General features: G+C 38.5%; 1 protein-coding gene across 1 annotated transcript in view; it reads left to right on the top strand.

The window, feature by feature from the left end:
- Positions 1-2,007: 2,007 nt before the first annotated feature.
- Positions 2,008-19,977, top strand: part of LOC124595720 (NFX1-type zinc finger-containing protein 1-like) — a 413,636-nt gene continuing 395,666 nt past the window's right edge. Inside the window, exon 1 of the mRNA XM_047134586.1 lies at positions 2,008-2,180. The gene's annotated coding sequence lies outside the window, so the exon portion shown is untranslated. The remainder of the gene's footprint in view (positions 2,181-19,977) is intronic.

Raw genomic sequence — 19,977 nt, 5'->3', positions numbered from 1 at the left:
TACGCCACCAGCTGTGGTGACACTTTTGTTGCAAGTATGAACCCGGCCTTAAGTCCTGAAGCATACTTGCTAGCCCACTTGAATATGGCACCTGGAAAACCGCTGTTACAGTTTGTTATTTATTTGTTATTTATTTGCCTGTAGACAACTGTTGTGTAGTATAGGCATCATCAGATGCTTATACCAATGATTATACATAAGGTCAGTAGTTACATAGTTATACAGATTGTGGTGCAAATGATTACACAAAAGTTAACATATGGTATATGATTACACAAAAGGTCAGTATGGTTGTATGACATAAATTACAGTTTCTTCGATCACAATCACATTTATAATAATAGAGAATCATATTTTTTCATTCTGTAGGAATTCACTTATGCTGTAGAATTCTTTCTCTTTCAATCATGTCTCTACCACCATTTTAAATCAATTCTCATGCAATTCCCTCGTTCCATGTGATGTATTGTTGTAAAATGTTTTGCCAGCATGTAAAAAATTATTTTGGATTTTACTAAAATGTGTCCAAGGAATGTCTAATAAGTTCCTATTTCTGGTTTCATATGAGTGCACATCTGACCTGCTTTCATGCATGTGGGCATTCTCTTTGGCATGTATAAGTGCTTTAAGTATGTAAAGACTGGGAACTGTAAGAATTTTGTGCTCAATGAAGTACTGTCTACAAGAAATTAAATTGCTCACACCAAAAATACATCTAATGGCGTTCTGCCGCTAGAGGAAAACATCTTTTGCCCCAGCAGAGTTTCCCCAAAGAAGTATTCCATAATGCAGATGAGTATGAAAAGTGGCATGGTATGCCATACTGACACAATCCTTCAGTTTCCTAAGGAGATATAGAACTCTTGCCAACTTACTGCACAGCTTTTCTGTGTGGGTATTTCAGCACAATTTGGTATCAAGATAAATACCTAGCAATTTTATTGAATGTCTGAGTTCATGAGGTCCATCATTAATATGATTTAGTCAATACAGTCGCTATTTTTCTTCGTTTAGACGATGTGTAAACAGCTTAAGTCTAATATTTCTGCTTTTCCTTCACTGTAAAAAAAGCCACTCCACCCATATTAGACGAAAATTTTTAAAAGCAAGGCGAAACCTGACAGCCATGCAGGCTTCAAACCCAGTTGCGTTCAGGTGGGAGCGAAAATCGATTGCGAAATTGGAAAAATGGCAACAGAATCGATTTTGAAGTGTTTACACTACCACCCAGAACAGGTATTGGGAAATCGGTTTAGGAAATCCAATTTTGGGAGCTTCATTTAATCGGAGTGAATGAATAAAAGTTAATCGGCACTTGCATTGAGTTAATTCAAGCTGTTCTTAACTGATGGCATGATCTGATGCTCTCCTGGATCCAGCCCTGTGGTTCTGTTGTTATACGGCGACGGGAAACTATTAGTTTGTCAGCTTTTTAAGACACGATAACAAGAGAGAAGGCCAACGGAACGGTAGTGAATGTTTCGAGTAATTTGCACAGATTAACAAATTAAGTACTTAATCACAGCTGGTTAGTTCCTTTCTAAATGCACTATTACCGGAATAAATAATGTGAACGAAAATGTCTCGCAAATAAGCGGCTGTAATTTTGATCGGCCAACGAGAACTTGGTTTGATTTTCTGTCACAAGACCTGTGTGCCGACGCACGACGTCGTGTCATTGCTATATTTTTGTTATCTTTCATTATGAAGCGTTGTTGCAATACGGCGTATTGGACCTTTATTTACCCAATTAGTTTCATTTGGATTTGCAATATGTTTAGGACGCATGTTTGAAATTTCTGTAGAATAGTATTGTCTGTGCATGAAAAAATCTTTTTCATCTGTTATTCTAGAAATGATATACCGATGCCTTAGAAGAATCGTGACTGTTGATTATTATGCTGCGTTAGTTGTATTCTGTCGCAGCATTTCAGGTCGCTTCGCCAAATCTGACTATATCGATATTAGAATTCGGGGAATCCCGAAGCGTTATAGTGTTTCATGTGGGAAGTCACCTGTGTTTATAGTGTGCTAGTGCAGTGTGCAAACGGGAACATTGAAGTGTGTTGACGTGATGATGTGTAGTTGCTCAAGTAACACGATGAAGAGTATGTGAAGCATTAGCATATTATATTCGTCTTCTGTTCCTGCTTTAATGCATCTGTAGGTCCGTGAAAAGCGTAAGTACTGTGAGAATCACTAGTGCATTCCAGTTACTATAACTGTAAGGCATCCGACTTCCTGCCCCACGCTTGTTGACCCCACCCTATTTGGTAATGGTATGTGTACATGTATTTGACATGACATGTACCATTATGTTCAATGGTCAAGGACAAATAAAAAACCGGTATCACTTAATAAAAAGTAAATATGATATGAAAATGTCGGCATGTTCTAGATTTCAGTGCGCAACACACATTCTCATACACGACGTTACTGAATGACTTGTATGTAATATATGGGCGGAGATTATGGGCACTGTTTATCACAGAACTACTTAAACAAATTTAAGGAACTGAAATAACCTGATTCAAACAAGGGCAACTAATCGTAAGACGTCTCGTGATACCGGTAGCATTCCTTGGTTTTGAGATTACATAGAATAATTTATAAACTAGACATGTTGGCTTATTGGGGTACTAAAATACTCCATTTATATTACTCTCAGTCTTTATTTGTTCTATCCAAATATAAGCACTCACTGTAACTTGTCTGTTTGTAATGTATGCTGCATATTGAGCAGTGTTTTTCTGTAGAAAAACATTAGTGTGGAAGATGTATTTGGTCGGAACTGTCAAAATACCCCATTTTTTTTAATGTCTGTGCGGTGGACCCGTATATGACTCTTGCTCTTTTTTCTGATTTGCAGTTTGAATGCTTATTCCATATTTTGAGCTTTATGCCCTCCCCCCCTCAAGTATTTTGCCCTAACTAATGATAGAATGTATGTGTGCAAAATATGTTGTTCTTAGACACCACCTTATTACCCACCGTGATTAACATCTGTAGGGCAAAGCATGCTGTGCTAATTTTTTTCCAGTTACTATGATTTGTTTGTCCCATCTGAATTGCTGATCAGCATACATACCTATAAATTTTGTGCTAGCCACAAACTCTGTGATCACATGTACTATCAAGTCTTGTTGAATTAGGTTTTTCTACGTATATAGATGTTCATATTATTAGTCTTCATTATATTAACAGTTTACCTTTATTTGTTGACCATTTGCTAATGCTGTAAGTGCCTTGTCACCTTTTACTTGCATTCTGTCTGTAATTATTCTATAGCTTTCAAGCAAATACGCTGTTTCTCCTTGTGTGATTCATTGTGGAAGTCATTAATGTAAATGAAAAACAGTATATGGCCTAACATACTCTGTTGAGGGGACTCCAGTGTTCAAACATACTGGATCTGAATGATGACACACCATATATTTTGAGATACTTGACATTTGGGAAATCTCTACCTATGCACCCTGTTTGCTAGGCAGTACCTGAATCATTCATTTACAGTGTCCCTTATTCATCATGTTTAAAGTTTACCTAGAAGTATATCGTGATCATTTAAAGCAAATGTTTTACTAATCTCAAGGAAAATGCCTGTTATGTGTTCTCCTGTATCTGGGGTTTCTAAAACTACTTTCATAAATTTTGCTACAGCAGCTTCTTTTGCCTTTCCTGATATGAAACCAAATTGTTCCTTGTGCAGCAGTTGCTATTTAGGCAGTTCCACAAGCAACAGAATGACAGTCAGTGATTTTGTTTAATGAATCATTACAAAGAGCACATGTTTGTACTGGTTTTTTCTACATAAGCAAAGAAATATAATGTTCATAGTGTAACAGTTTGTTTCATTAATATAATGAGACTTGTTGTTGTTGTGGTCTTCAGTCCTGAGATTGGTTTGATGCAGCTCTCCATGCTACTCTATCCTGTGCAAGCTTCGTCATCTCCCAGTACCTACTGCAGCCTACATCCTTCATAATCTGTTTAGTGTATTCATCTCTTGGTCTCCCTCTATGATTTTTACCCTCCACGCTGCCCTCCAGTACCAAATTGGTGATCCCTTGATGCCTCAGAACATGTCCTACCAACTGATCCCTTCTTCTAGTCAAGTTGTGCCACAAACTCCTCTTCTCCCCAATTCTATTCAATACCTCCTCATTAGTTATGTGATCTACCCATCTAATCTTAAGCATTCTTCTGTAGCACTACATTTCAAAAGCTTCTATTCCCTTCTTGTCTAAACTATTTATCGTCCATGTTTCACTTCCATACATGGCTACACTCCATACAAATACTTTCAGAAACGATTTCCTGACACTTAAATCAATACTTGATGTTAACAAATTTCTCTTCTTCAGAAACACTTTCCTGTGAGACTTAAGTAAAAAAAAAGAAGAAGAAAAAGTGAAAAAAATATGACAGTGGGATGACACAATTCAGACATGCTTATTGTGCTCATTTATAGTTGAACAATAATTCAGCTCACCCAATTCCTATAAAAATTCACAAAAATATCTGTTATGGGAAGGAATAAATGAGTGACTAGATGATATAGAAGGCACATGTATTAAACAAATATTTTATTAATGAAATTTATAAACAATGTGGTAAAGGAATGATGCTTTCACTTGAAAATACCAGTTTCATTCTGCATTGCTGTTGTATGGGGTATTTATTCCTCTGATGTACAGCAGATGGAGTCAGTTTCTGTACAGACTTGTCTTTTTTCACCCCAACATTTATATTTGTATGAGGAAAGTTAAACATCGTTCCATTTGGATCATTCTTTCTAAGAAATGAAACTTCATAAACATATTAAGCATAAAATATCTGCCCCACAAAAAATATTGACCTTTATTTCTTATGTAAGCAACCAGAGCAAAATCCCTGTACCAAGCGAGGTGGCGCAGTGGCTAGCACACCGGACTCGCATTCAGGAGGACGACAGTTTAACCTTGTGTCCGGCAATCGTGAGTTAGGTTTTCCGTGATTTTTCTAAATCGCTCCAGGCAAATGCTGGTATGATTCCTTTGAAAGGGCATGGCAGACTTCCTTCCCTGCCCTTCCCTAACCCATGAGACCGATGACCTCACTGTCTGGTCTCCTCTCTCAAACAACCCAACCCAAAATCCCCTTGAAGTGAGGCAGTACATTTATGGTTGTCCTATGAATTGCCTCTGTTTGAAGCTTGCTTTTTGAAATTGCGTGCAAACATGTGGGGAATAGTGAGTAATAATGGTACTCAATAATAAAATGAGAAATAGGCATAACAATATGAATAGTTGTGGTCTGTTCTGCTGGAACTATTCCCACCCGTATTTGATCTAGGCCCTAATTCCTCCTTATTCTCTGTAATTTGGAGAAACAAGGTATAAAAAATGTTTATTCTACCAAATCTTTCATTATTTAAAATATAATGTAATTGGATCGATAAAAAAGCTTTATATACATCAAATTTTTCATTTGTAATTTTTGTAAAATTCTCAGCATCAGATAGTATGTGTTTCCCAGCTTTGATGACATCTTTGCTGTGTAAGATGACAGAGAAGTGCCATGAATTACTTATTCTATAGTGTTTTCTGAAAACTGTCAGGTTGAGAAAGAGGAAAATGCTGTTAAAATTGACTGGCCACACCTTCACAGTAGTACACTTCTAACAACACAACACGTAATAATGCTTTTATAAGTTAGGCCTAATTCTTAGTGACGTTTAAAGATAGTCAACATTGTGTTGCAGTAAACAGGAGGTCAGTACTTTTATAGGCTACATTCAGTTAATTTTTTTCCATTTTTCCCACATAAAGTATTTAATTAGCATAGGTTATGGAAGATTGTGTTTCAAAATAAATAATAACATTCTACATGTAGTAAGCATTTTTTGTAAAGTGGATTATTAGTCCACCTTTCAGCAGCTGCTCTTCAGACAGACTATGTTTCTTCTCTCTGAGAATTATGTACTTGGTTTACAGCACTTCCTTTTTTTACCCATTACCTCCAACTAATACTAGCAGTATAACCACATACAGCTGCCTAAAATTGTAGTAGGGCCAGTATATAACTAAATTTGTTGTGTAACATATTAAGAGTTGAGGAATGTCAGTCATTACATTGTAAAATTAATGTCATTCTGTTACTCCATTTACGTCATCCCGTTGCTGCATATGTGTCTTTCTATTACCATTATAAACTATTGTTAAAGTGAATACTATTTCCACCTGCCTGAGCCTTCCATTTATCTTGTAAATCTGAACTTCCATATCTATTCTCAGTCTTCCATGAAATTGCATTGGTTGTGAAAAAACAAACTTTTACGCTTTTTTTGTCCTTTTTTTTAACGAAATGACAGGAGGTGGCTATAAAAAACAAATCAGCCGAAGGGTCTCACTAATTCAATAAATTGAATAAAAGCTACTGAAATAAGCTGGCTTAGGATATTTGTATACTTCTTCAGACATAGTTAATGTTATATGCCTTTGCAATGGCTTGTTGCTTTGCTTTAAGAAATTAGTTTTCAAGGGTAACTAGAAGCTGAAATTTTGCACAAGTTATGAAGTTAATTGTTCAATTCCAGCACTTCCTAACACATAAATGGAGATCCAGATAAAAACGTTTGATGCCTCAGCTAGTAGGAATGGTAATCATGACATTTTTTATTTTTAATGATTTATGTCCATGTACTCCTGTAACAGCCCATTTATTTAAAACTGATCTGTAATTTTCTACATCACTGTAGCATATATTCTAACTAAAGTATTGTGTTACAGTTGGTTTTCCCTTAAAGAGTATTAGACCTATATATTATCTACATTTATCGTATATTAAGTCTGTTTTTGAGTTTTCTCACAACTATAATTAACCTCAAAAGTTTTAGGAAGTTAGTAATTTTTACCACAGATTTTTCTGTTGCATTAATAGATATCTTGTTCTGTGTCGCTTCAATTCTTGTAGCGAATTAGCAATTTTCTAGCTCAAGAGATTAAAAGATAATCAGCGGGTTTAATTTACGTTGTGTGTTCACTGTCCTGTAATGCATTGCGCCAGCTAAAATGCAGTCCCCTGGAATACCGTTCACAAACACAGAATGAATTGGTTGACGTTTGTAAGCTGCTTGGAAGATGGGCAGCAACTGAAAGTCATTTTGTTCGAAGAACCAGAGTCATGTAACAGTACCAGAGGTACCTCAAGTGCTATCCACTCCTGTGGATCCTGTCTGGAGAAAGTATTGGGTCTGTTATCACTCACTTGACTGCAAGTAGTGTGTCATTGGCAGAGCTAGGTGTCATGTAGAGGGTGAATGGGGATCACTAACCAACAAGTGTGAGAAGCTGTTTTTCACCGAAACTGAAACTGAGCCAGTGGGTCATTCCATATCAAGTCACCCAATAAAAAATAAATTTTACACCCACCTCCTTAGATTTTCATGAAATTTGGCTCAAATGGTTCTAATACCATCCTGACAACACCTGCAAATTTTTTTTTTACTGTGTCTCTTATAGTTTTTTTTATAAATTTTAAAGTTTTTTTATTTTGCGTTTTCCGAAACTTTGGAAATGGTAAATTTAATTTGTATTCAAAACTTTAAAATTGCTTACCTTAAAAACTCTTTTAGATAACATCATGAATTTTTGCAGCAAGTTTATTTATTATACATATTTGAAGATAAAAATGATACTATTAAAATATATCTAAAAACAAAGATGATGTGTATTCATATCATTATACTATTAAAATATATATATATTTTTTAACGGATGTTTTGTTTTATAACAATTGCAATATCTAGAGCCTCAGACCTGATAGAATGCTCAAATTTGTTTTAATTTCCTCTTAATCATATAGGCTACTTGACAAAATAAAATGACAAAAATAATGATGGCTTTTTTAACATGTTTATTAATTATAGTAGATTACATTATAATTATGTACAAAGATAGTGTACTTATGACACTTATGTATAGCCCAATTGATTGCTTGAAACATTGAATTTTTTGAGTAATTTTCTCTTTTTAATACACATTAATGCTGATTCAAACTGTTTTTCCACTTCATCCAAGAGCTTTCAGTTCTTTTGATACAGTCTTTTTTGAAGTAAGACATTCTTCCAGTGCCGCTTGATTGAGGTGCGTCTACTACACAGTCTATGTGCTCCAAAGGCACTATGCAAGAATCTTTTCTTTCAGGCCAATAAAATGATGCAGCTGGTCCTGAAGGATGTAGAAATAGAATTTCTGCATCTTCTTCATCATTGAATATTGTTTTTACCAGTTCAATGTACCAGTTACCATCATAATTTGCAGCCACATAGCTATTTATGGATGGTTCAACACGAACCCAATCAGAAGAAGAATGGAAAGAAAAGACTAAGGAGGGTTTTACACTATCTGTAGTCCTTCTAATTTCAAGGTTGTTTGTTGGAAGTGGTTTGAAGTTATGAAAACTTCTTGTTCCAGGAATGGTTCGGGTTGCTGAAAAAGGTTTTTCTAGTTTTAACCGGAGCAGATCAGCTTCTTTTTTGTCAATAAAGTGAAAATGAATGTTTTTGATATTTTTTTCACAAAACTTGTACACATCGATTGCTGTCATTATTTGTTCTTCGTCTGAAAGCTGTACACTGGCTTTCCTTAAAATTCTTTTAATAGTTCCTCCTAGGCCATCACAAATTGACTTCCCACGACTTGTTGCAAAAAAAGTGTTGGGCCTTAAAATTAAAGTCTCTCAAGTGTTCAGTCAAATTTTTAAAACTGTTTCTATTTTTGTACTGCCCAGCACAACCATCTGTAAAGTAGTGAACTGAGTCAATGTCAGTATGATGTAATGACAGCCACTTTGTAATTTATTTTTGTACAAAGTTAACAAAACCAGTGTCATGTTCTTGGTCATCACTAATAAAACAGTGGTTGGAAACAAAAACATTGTTTTCCTCATTTCTTAGAAAAACTCCAACTGGGTGTAGAGTACAACCACCTCTATTCCAGTGGTAACTTTGGATCTCATTTTGTATAACAAAGGAATAATTTTCACTGAAATCCATCACAATAATTGCTGTTTTGGGTGGTTTGTCTTCTTTCAATCTTTTAAAGGCTGTTGATTGGGATTTTGCTATAAACGAGTGCGGGGTGAGCTTTTCCAATGACCTAACCAATAAAGAAATGTAGTCTTCAACACTGATAGACTGTTTGATCATTTCTGCCCTGTCTGTGTTAACCCACTGACTGATTACAATTTCTTCTTCTAAATCATAATCTGCACTTAGTTTTTCAGTTAAGTACTCAGTTAGTGCAGTATTTGCAGGACAGCTGTCGCAATGATGTAGCACACAGTTTTGGTTTTCCATGTTGCACACAAGCATCTTAATTAGGTCTTTATAAGATTATTCAATTTTCACAGCATACAGTAGTAGTTTAACATTATGGTGGATACTGCATACACATACAGTGTGTGCGCCTGCAGCACCAGCAGGGATACACCATTTAGGTCTCAAGAAACAAAATTTTGAAAATCCTACTTCTACCTCGGGATTCTCCCATTTGAAAGAATAATTGAGTTCTCTCAAGTTACACAAAATGAGTCTTTTTTTGCATGTACACATTTTTTTGAACACTTACTTTGTCTTTTGTTCCAGGTAGCACTCTGGAACTTTCATCCTTTTCATAAAAATCTGTTACAAGTCTTACTGTATTTTCAGAAAGAGTTTTACCTTTTTTTTGGACCAGGAGTTTCCAAAATACCCTTTTCAGATTTTAGCTTTCTGGCTTTTCGCACCATATACTACATTAAATTCTTTCAGCACTTTATTTCGACTCCAAGAATCTGGAGCCAAGGTCAGAATCTGGATTTTTCTAGACCTCCCAACATATGAAATTTTCTCTTTCATAAGAGAAATCATTACATCAAAATCCTTTGCTTTCTCAACCACACTTGTATCTTCTTTGTCATCATCAGAACTTGGTGCATCATATTTTAATGCTTTTGAAACTGCCTTTTTTGCAGTCTTTTCAATACTGCTAACCTTCTTTTTAAAATAAGACCCTTTACTTTGTTCTGACAAGCCATGAAGCTTTATCGGTGTCAAACCTAAATTATCAAGAGCAATGTTTGTTTGTACGAGGGATTCATTTCTGGATTCCAATGATTCTAATTCAATCATGACTTCATCATCTGTTTCACTTTCATTGACTTAAACTCTTAATTTTTCCTCACAAAAGTTACGGCATGTTGAGCAAAGCTTTTGTCCAGATTTTATGCTCATATTTTTTGCCAGTAATTGTTTAGAAAGATCCAAGCCTACACTTCTCAACGATTTTTTGATGGGCTTTTTGTGTTTTTTTAGTGGGTCTAAACATGTTGTTTGATACTTTTCAAAAACATTTAAAAAGTAGTAGCTGTGGTGTGAACATATATTCTTAAATTCACACAGATTAATTCCAGATCGTAAGTGGATCAAATCTTTTTCTTCCTCACTCAGTTCAGATAACGGTTGTAATATTTTTGAAGGTGTGTAGGTTGTTTGGAAACAGTCAAATTTTTTAAATAACCCTACCCTACAGGTTTGAATATCTGACATACTGATTTCACTTTTGGTCTGATTACTGTTCTGGTTACTTTTATAGGATATTGGAGAAGAATCTCTGTAAACTAAGTAACAGTACTTACTGAAAGTTCGAATAAACTTAATAAAATACTATCCAAGCACTATTTAACACTAATAATTTGTTACTTCAAAACACAGGAGTAACAAAACAAAATCCAAGCGTACATTGTTACTCCAAGAAGACAAAAACTTATTTTCGGTGTCTAAGTCACTTGGTATTTTTTATTTTTAAAATATAATTAATATTATTTAAAAAATTATATAACTATTAAACAGGTTAAAAAGCCAACATAATTTTTCTTTTATCTAATAGCCTATACAATTAAGAGTATTTTAAAACAAATTTGAGCCTTCTATCAGGTCTGAGACTCTAGATATTGCAGTTTTTGTAAAACTAAACATCCGCTTAAAAAAAAAAAAAAAAAAAAAAAAAAAAAAAAAAAAAAAAAAAAAAAAAAAAAAAGAAAGCAACTTGTAATTTTTTTTCCATTTGGAAGATTGTAATATATCTTTATGGTATTTTTTTTTAACATTTAGATATAATACACAAACTTATTCCAAAATTTCATACTGATATCTTGAGTATTCTTTAATATACAAATTTTTTTAGTTGTGAGGACACGTTTAAGTCAACTTTTCCGACTGCTGAAACAACACCAAATCTAAAAACTTTAAAAATTTATATATATAAAAAAACTGTAAGAGATAGAGCAAAAAAATTTTACAAGTGCTTTCAGGATGATAAAAGAAGTAATTGTGCCAAGTTTCATCAAAATCTGACATGGTTGGTGTCAAGGCCTGGGTGACTTGACATGGAATTTTGTCCAGTGTCAAGAGGAGGCAAATGCACAAGGGTGGGGGTCTATTAATCGTGGGCATTTCAAACAAAATGGAAGATGGTGATACCCCTTAGGGAAATAGCAGCAAGGAGCAGCAAAGAACACAAGGTGCACTCAGTCTATATGCCTGGGGCCTCTTTCAACATGTTGAAGAGACTATTTCAGCAGCCATTGAGAGAACAGAATGCAACCAGCTGCAGCTGTGGCACACATTAGAACAAGTGATACCTGTCGTCTGGGTTCCAAGGTCATACCTCAGTCATTGCAGAGAAGTTTGAGAAGACTAGCCTGGTGCATGGAGTTTCAGCAAAGCTAACAATTTGCAGCATTGTTGTCACCAGAACTGATTGTGGCTCTTTGGTTCTGAGACGAGGGGAAGGGCTGAAGGTTCTGTGACAAGCTGGACTGCCACAGCCTGGACTTGTGCCATGGGGTTGAGAACTGTAGGGTCCTCCTAAATGGATCAGGTGTGCACTACACATCAGAGGCTCCTAATCAGGTAGCTGACTGTGTGTGGGATGCGCATACGGATTTTTTAGATTTGGAAATTCTCCACCCAATGCAAATAATGACAGCTGAAATTGATAGCAGTAAGATTTCGGGAAAAATTTTAAGTTTATATCATAAGGATAAGCAAATTGGAAATGGAGGTGGTGTATTTGTCACAACAGACATGAAACTCAAACCCATCGAGATAGAAATTGAAGCTGCATATGAGGTTGTTTGGGTTAGACTCATAAAACGATAATTTGATCTTTCTATCACCCACCCGACTCCTCTCTTGATGTAACCAAAAACTTTAGAGAAAAGATCAGTTCACTAGTACGTAAGTTCTCTTGTTGTACTGTAATCATCAGTGGAGACTTCAATCATCCAACAATCAGTTGGAAAAATTAGTTTTGTTAATGGTGGGCATGATAAGACATCCTGTGAAACATTACTAAACGCCTTCCCTCAAAACTATATAGAACAGATAGCTCAGAAGGTGACTCAAGGTGGAAATTATTTGATGTAGTGGCGACAAATAGATCTGACCGCTTTGAGGATATCCTCATTAAAACAGAGAGCAGTGACTATGGTGTGGTTGTGGCAACAATGATTACCCAAATACAAAGGAAACTGAAACAAGCAGGAAGATACAAATGTCCAGTAAAAATCAAACAATGGAAAATCAAGGATGAAATGTAATAATATTATGTAAAGGAAAATTGCTACTCACCATAAAGTGGAGGTGCAGAGTCACAGATACACAACACACAACCCTTGCCTGTTCCTGCAATTGTGTGTGTGTGTGTGTGTGTGTGTGTGTGTGTGTGTGTGTGTGTGTGTCTAAGACGAAGACCTTACTGGCCGAAAGCTTTATTTGTTACATTCTTTTTGTTGTGCCTATCTGCGACTCAGCATCTCCTCTATATGGTGAGTAGCAGCTTTCCTTTTCATAATATTGTTATATATGTTCAATAAACTAGATATAATATCACTAGTGTCATGTGTCAATGAGGAACCTGAAACAGGGTAGGAGCATGTAGAAAAACTATGGCTCCAGCTTTAGAGAATAATTGACCTTGCACTGGATAGATATGTATCCAGTAGAACACTTCATAATAATATACAGTTTATAATGATAAGCGGTCGCTGATATAAGAAAACTGTATTCTGTGACTATAAAATCAGTGATTCACTATTGGAATTGGCCAACTCATAAAAATGCCTGGGTGTAACATTTTGTAGGAATATCAAATGGAAAGACCACATAGGCTCAGTTGTGGAGTAAACCAGTTGGTAGAATTCAGTTTATTGGTACAATATTGGGGAGTGCAATCAGTCTACAAAGGAGTTTCTTTACATATCACTTGTGTGACTAGTTCTAGAATATTGCTCAAGTGTGTGGGTCCCGTACCAAATACGACTAACGAGATATTGAACGTATACAGAGAAGCACAGCACTAATGGTCTCAGGTTTGTTTGGTCTGTGGGAGAGTGTCACAGAGATACTGAAGAAACTGAACTAGCAGACTCTTGAAGGTATATGTAAACTGTCCCAAGAAAGTGTATAAACAAAGTTTCAAGGTAAACATGAACATGGTCCATAGTAGGTTGTAATACGATGTTTGTTTATTTGAAATTAGCTAATCGTACGATTAAATAAACATCGCATTACAGTCTTTCACAGACCATCTTTATGTTTATTAAGCATGTGAAGGTTGTGGATGCTCACAAATACAAAATTTTAAAGTTCCAAGAATTGTCTTTAAATGATGACTCTGTGAATATACTTCAGACTCCAATGTATTGTTCCCAAAGGGATTGTGAGGGTAAGATTAGAATAATTACAGCACACCAGGAGGCATTCAGACATTCATTACTCCTGTGCTCCATACGTGAATGGAACAGGAAGACACCTGAATAAAGTGGATGTAAACGACATGTATATAAATTTTTTTATGCTGCTTAATGCAGTGTCATCTGAACTTTGTCTGGACCTGTGGACATTTTACTGTTAAATACATGCAGAATTCTCCTGATTTCTTCCCTAATGGTGGGTAGCAGCTGCATTGTCTAAGTTACATATTTATTTGTAGCTGTGTGTTGTATTTTTGGAAGCTTTCCTTGCAGTTTGGTGGCTGTATTGCTAAAGTAATTGTTTACACAGTTGGCCAGGTCCTTGAGGGACAGATTTGTGTGTTTGTGTGTACTGGCTTACTCCCTTGCTTTTGTTGTTAGAGTTCTGTATGGTTTTATCATTTTGAATTCTTTTTGTTCATGCACTTTACATTATGTATTCATTATTCTTGCTTTGTATTATTCTTTAGAAATTTGCTCATTAACAAACTATCATGACACTGTTTTAGTTATCAGATAGAGCTTTTTTTTCCCAGGAAAATGATGCTTGTTTATGCAAAATATGTCTCTGGTATCTTCAGCTTGCCAATCATTGGTTCATTCATTGGGTTCTGTAGGTCACATCAAGAAGAATAATTTTCAAGTTTGTTTAAGGATTCAAGGGACACACCTACATTACTTCTGAATCTTACATGATTTGGGCTACAAATTATGAAGGGACAAGCAAATCGTATAAACTTCATGAGTAATCCAGTATGGTAGTTGGAAGTACAGGATTCAAGATTATCTCATCAAGTGCTGCAGAGTTTGGGATGTGTGCGTGTAGATCGATAGTTTGATATGATCACACTGAAGTTGACCGAAGTTCTGCAGCAAAGCAGTTCCATTTACAGGCTTCAGGTGCCCCAGGTAATAAAGAATGCAGCTACAATTTGTGCTGGAAATGCCAAATTAAGTATGTCCATTTGTAAAGTAATATAAATTGATATTGCACATTAATTTTATTACTTAATTCTGTACAGTGGTAAGGAATTTTGCATCAAAGTAAAAGAATGCTATGAATGTTAGATAGGATTTAAAAAATGTCTTCCATACTTCAAGCACTTTTCTTCAGAACAATTGTGTGTAGTATCAATGAAAGAATATAACAATTCCAGAGAAGGAGAGTTGCTACTCACCATATAGCGGAGATGCTGAGTCGTGATAGGGACAACAAAAAGAATCGCACAATTATAGCTTTCGGCCATTAAGGCCTTTGTCAGCAGTACAGACACACACACACACACACACACACACACACACACACACACACAACTTGCACACATGTCTGCAGTTTCAGAGAGCTGAAACCACACTGCGAGCAGCAGCACCTGTGCATGATGGAGTGGCGACTGGGTGGGGATAAGGAGGAGGCTGGGGCGGGGAGGGGGAGGGATAGTATGGTGGGAGTGGCTGACAGTGAAGTGTTGCAGTTTAAATGGAGGGAAGGGGGGGAGAGGGTAAGTAGTGGAAAGGAGAGAAATGAATAGAAATTAAAAGACTGGGTGTGGCAGTGAAATGACGGCTGTGTAGTGCTGGAATGGGAACAGGGAGGGGGCTGGATAGGTGAGGACAGTGACTAACTAAAGTTGAGGCCAGGAGGGTTACGGGAAAATAGGATGTATTGCAGGGAGCATTCCCACCTGCATAATTCAGAAAAGCTGGTATTGGTGAGAAGGAGCCAAATGGCACAGGCTGTGAAGCAGTCATTGAGATGAGGAATATAATGTTTGGCAGCGTGTTCAGCAACACGGTGTTCCACTTGTTTTTTAGCCAAAGTTTGTCGGTTCCGTTCATGCAGACAGACAGCTTGTTGATTGTCATGCCTATATAGAATGCAGCACAGTGGTTGCAGCTTAGCTTGTAAATCACATGACTGGTTTCACAGGCAGCCCTGCCTTTGACCGGATAGGTGATGTTAGTGACTGGACTGGAGTAGGTGGTGGTAGGGGGATGTATGGGACAGGTCTTGCATCTGGTCTATTATAGGGGTATGAGTCATGAGGTAAGGGATTGGGAGCAGGGGTTGTGTAAGGATGGACAAGTATATTGTGTAGGTTCGGTGGATGGCGGAATACCACAGTAGGAGGGGTGGGAACAATAGTGGGCAGGACATTTCTCATTTCAAGGCACGATGAGAGATAATCGAAACCATGGCGGAGAATGTAATTCAATCCCAGATGGTACTGAGTTATGAGGGGAATGCTCCTCTGCTCCCATCCTTGTGCAAAAACAAATCTCCCGTGCCTTATCTTTCCAGTCTCCCACCACATCCCAAAGTCCCACAGTCCGGCCACAGAGGAGCATTCCCCTCGTAACTCAGTACCATCTGAGACTGGAGCAACTGAATTACATTCTCCGCCAGGGTTTCGATTACCTCTCGTCATGCCCTGAAATGAGAAATGTCCTGACCACTGTCCTTCCCATCCCTCCTACCGCGGTATTCTGCCGTCCACTGAACTTAAACAATATACTCGTCCATCCTTACACGACACCTGCTCCCAATCCCTTACCTCATGGCTCATACCCCTGTAATAGACCTAGATGCAAGACCTGTCCCATACACCCTCATACCACCACCTACTCCAGTCCAGTCACTAACATCACCTATCCCATCAAAAGCAGGGCTGCCTGTGAAACCAGTCACGTGATTTACAAGCTAAGCTGCAACCACTGTGCTGCATTCTATGTAGGCATGACAATCAACAAGTTGTCTGTCTGCATGAACGACACCGACAAACTGTGGCTAAAAACAAGTGGAACACCGTGTTGCTGAACACACTGCCAAACATGATATCCCTCATCTCAATGACTGCTTCACAGCCTGTGCCATTTGGATCCTTCCCACCAACATCAGCTTTCTGAATTGCACAGGTGGGAACTTTCCCTGCAATACATCCTATGTTCCCTTAACCCTCCTGGCCTCAACCTTCATTAGTCACTGTCCTCACCCATCCTATTCCCTCCCTGTTCCAATTCCAGCACTACACAGCCGTCATTTCACCGCCACACCCAGTCTTTTTCTTTTCATTTCTCTTTTTTCCACTACATACCCTTTTCCCCCCTCTGCACCTTCTCCTTCCCGCCATCTAAACTGCAACACTTCACTATCTACCACTCCCACCATACTATCCCTCCCCCTCCCCACCCCAGCCTCCTCCTTACCTCCGACCCAGTCCTCCGCTGCCTGAGCAACACCAACTGGGGAGCAGATCGTTCTACATTGCTGCAGCTCTACAGAGCCCTTGTTCAATCCCACTTTGAGTATGGGAGTCTGGTTTAGGGTTCAGCGGAGCCCTCAGCATTGCATTAACTCGACCCAGTGCACCACTGTGGCATTCGCCGAGCGACAAGAGCTTTTAGGACGACTCCAGTTATCAGCGTCTTTGTGGAGGCCGGAGTTCCTCCATTGAAGGTGAGGCATGCACAACTGCTGGCTATTTGTCTTACACATGTTCATAGTTCTCCTGCGCATCCGAATCACTGTCTCCTTTCCCGCCCATGGCAGTTCATCTCTCGCATTGGCAGCCCAGGTCAGGGCCTCCAATTGCAGTTCGTGTCCGATTGCTTCTTTCTGAACTGGAGTCCTTGCCCTTACCATCTGTAATTCAGGTCCATTCACATACACCCAGGCTGAGGCTTCACCTGGATGTTTCACATGTCCCTAAGGACTCAGTTAACCCCGCAGCTCTCCGCTGTCACTTCCTCTCGATTCTTGACATGTACCGAGGCCCCAAAGTGGTTTACACTGATGGCTCGATGGCTAATGCTCATGTTGGCTTTGCGTATTTCCATGGAGGACATATTGAACAGCATTCCTTGCACGATGGCTGCAATGTTTTCACTGCCGATCTGGTGGTTATATCTGGTGCTCTTGAGCACACCCATTAATGCACTGGGGAGTCGTTTCTTCTGTGTACTGACGCCTTGAGCAACCTACAAGCTATCGACCAGTGCCATTCTTGTCATTCTTTGGTAGCGACCTTCCAGGAACCCATGTATGCCCTGGAACGGTCTAGTCGTTCAGTGTGTGGACCCCAGGTCACGTCGGAATCCCAGACAACGAACTTGCTGACAGGCTGTCCAAACAAGATACACTGAAACTGCTTATGGAAATCAGCTTCTCTGCAACTGACCTGTGTTCAGTACTACGCCGCAAGGTTTTGTGGATTTGGGAGGCGAAATTGTATAACTTCAGCATGCACAACAAACTGCGTGCCATTAAGGAGACTATGAATGTGTGGCAGTCCTCCATGTCGCCCTCTCGCAGAGACTCTGTGGTTCTCTGCTGGCTGTGCATTGGCCACACTTGGGTGACACAAGGCTACGTCCTGCGCCGTGATGACCCACCTGTGTTGGTGCAGTGCCCTGCTGACAGTGGCCCATATCTTGGTGAGCAGCTGCCCTTTGACTGCCCTGCAACGAACTCTTCAATTACCGGACTCATTGCTGTTAATTTTAGCTGACAACACCTCATCGGCTAATTGAGTTTTACGTGGGTGATGGTGGGCTTTATCATTCTATATAAGTTTTCCCCCCATGAACCATGGACCTTGCCGTTGGTGGGGAGGCTTGCGTGCCTCAGCGATACAGATGGCCGTACTGTAGGTGCAACCACAACGGAGGGGTATCTGGTGAGAGGCCAGACAAACATGTGGTTCCTGCAGAGGGGCAGCAGCCTTTTCAGTAGTTGCAGGGGCAACAGTCTGGATGATTGACTGATCTGGCCTTGTAACATTAACCAAAACGGCCTTGCTGTGCTGGTACTGCGAACGGCTGAAAGCAAGAGGAAACTACAGCCGTAATTTTTCCCGAGGACATGCAGCTTTACTGTATGATTAAATGATGATGGCGTCCTCTTGGGTAAAACATTCCGGAGGTAAAATAGTCCCCCATTCGGATCTCCGGGAGGGGACTACTCAAGAGGATGTCGTTATCAGGAGAAAGAAAACTGGCGTTCTACGGATCAGCGTGGAATGTCAGATCCCTTAATCGGGCAGGTAGATTAGAAAATTTAAAAAGGAAAATGGATAGGTTAAAGTTAGATATAGTGGGAATTAGTGAATTTCGGTGGCAGGAGGAACAAGACTTCTGGTCAGGTGACTACAGGGTTATAAACACAAAGTCAAATAGGGGTAATGCAGGAGTAGGTTTAATAATGAATAAAAAAATAGGAGTGCGGGTTAGCTACTACAAACAGCATAGTGAACGCATTATTGTGCCCAAGATAGACACGAAGCCCATGCCTACTACAGTAGTACAAGTTTATATGCCAACTAGCTCTGCAGATGATGAAGAAATTGATGAAATGTATGACGAGATAAAAGAAATTATTCAGGTAGTGAAGGGAGACGAAAATTTAATAGTCATGGGTGACTGGAATTCATCAGTAGGAAAAGGGAGAGAAGGAAACATAGTAGGTGAATATGGATTGGGGCTAAGAAATGAAAGAGGAAGCCGCCTTGTAGAATTTTGCACAGAGCATAACTTAATCATAGCTAACACTTGGTTCAAGAATCATAAAAGAAGGTTGTATACCTGGAAGAATCCTGGAGATACTAAAAGGTATCAGATAGATTATATAATGGTAAGACAGAGATTTAGGAACCAGGTTTTAAATTGGAAGACATTTCCAGGGGCAGATATGGATTCTGACCACAATCTCTTGGTTATGAACTGCAGATTGAAACTGAAGAAACTGCAAAAAGGTGGGAATTTAAGGAGATGGGACCTGGATAAACTGACTAAACCAGAGGTTGTACAGAGTTTCAGGGAGAGCGTAAGGGAACAATTGACAGGAATGGGGGAAAGAAATACAGTAGAAGAAGAATGGGTAGTTCTGAGGGATGAAGTAGTAAAAGCAGCAGACGATCAAGTAGGTAAAAAGACGAGGGCTAATAGAAATCCTTGGGTAACAGAAGAAATATTGAATTTAATTGATGAAAGGAGAAAATATAAAAATGCAGTAAATGAAGCAGGCTAAAAGGAATGCAAACGTCTCAAAAATGAGATCGACAGGAAGTGCAAAATGGCTAAGCAGGGATGGCTAGAGGACAAATGTAAGGATGTAGAGGCTTGTCTCACTAGGGGTAAGATAGATACTGCCTACAGGAAAATTAAAGAGACCTTTGGAGGTAAGAGAACCACTTGTATGAATAT

This window comes from Schistocerca americana, chromosome 2 (genome assembly GCF_021461395.2).
Source record: "Schistocerca americana isolate TAMUIC-IGC-003095 chromosome 2, iqSchAmer2.1, whole genome shotgun sequence".
NCBI classification, from domain to species: Eukaryota; Metazoa; Arthropoda; class Insecta; order Orthoptera; family Acrididae; genus Schistocerca; species Schistocerca americana.
This window is presented reverse-complemented; position numbering and strand designations above follow the sequence as displayed.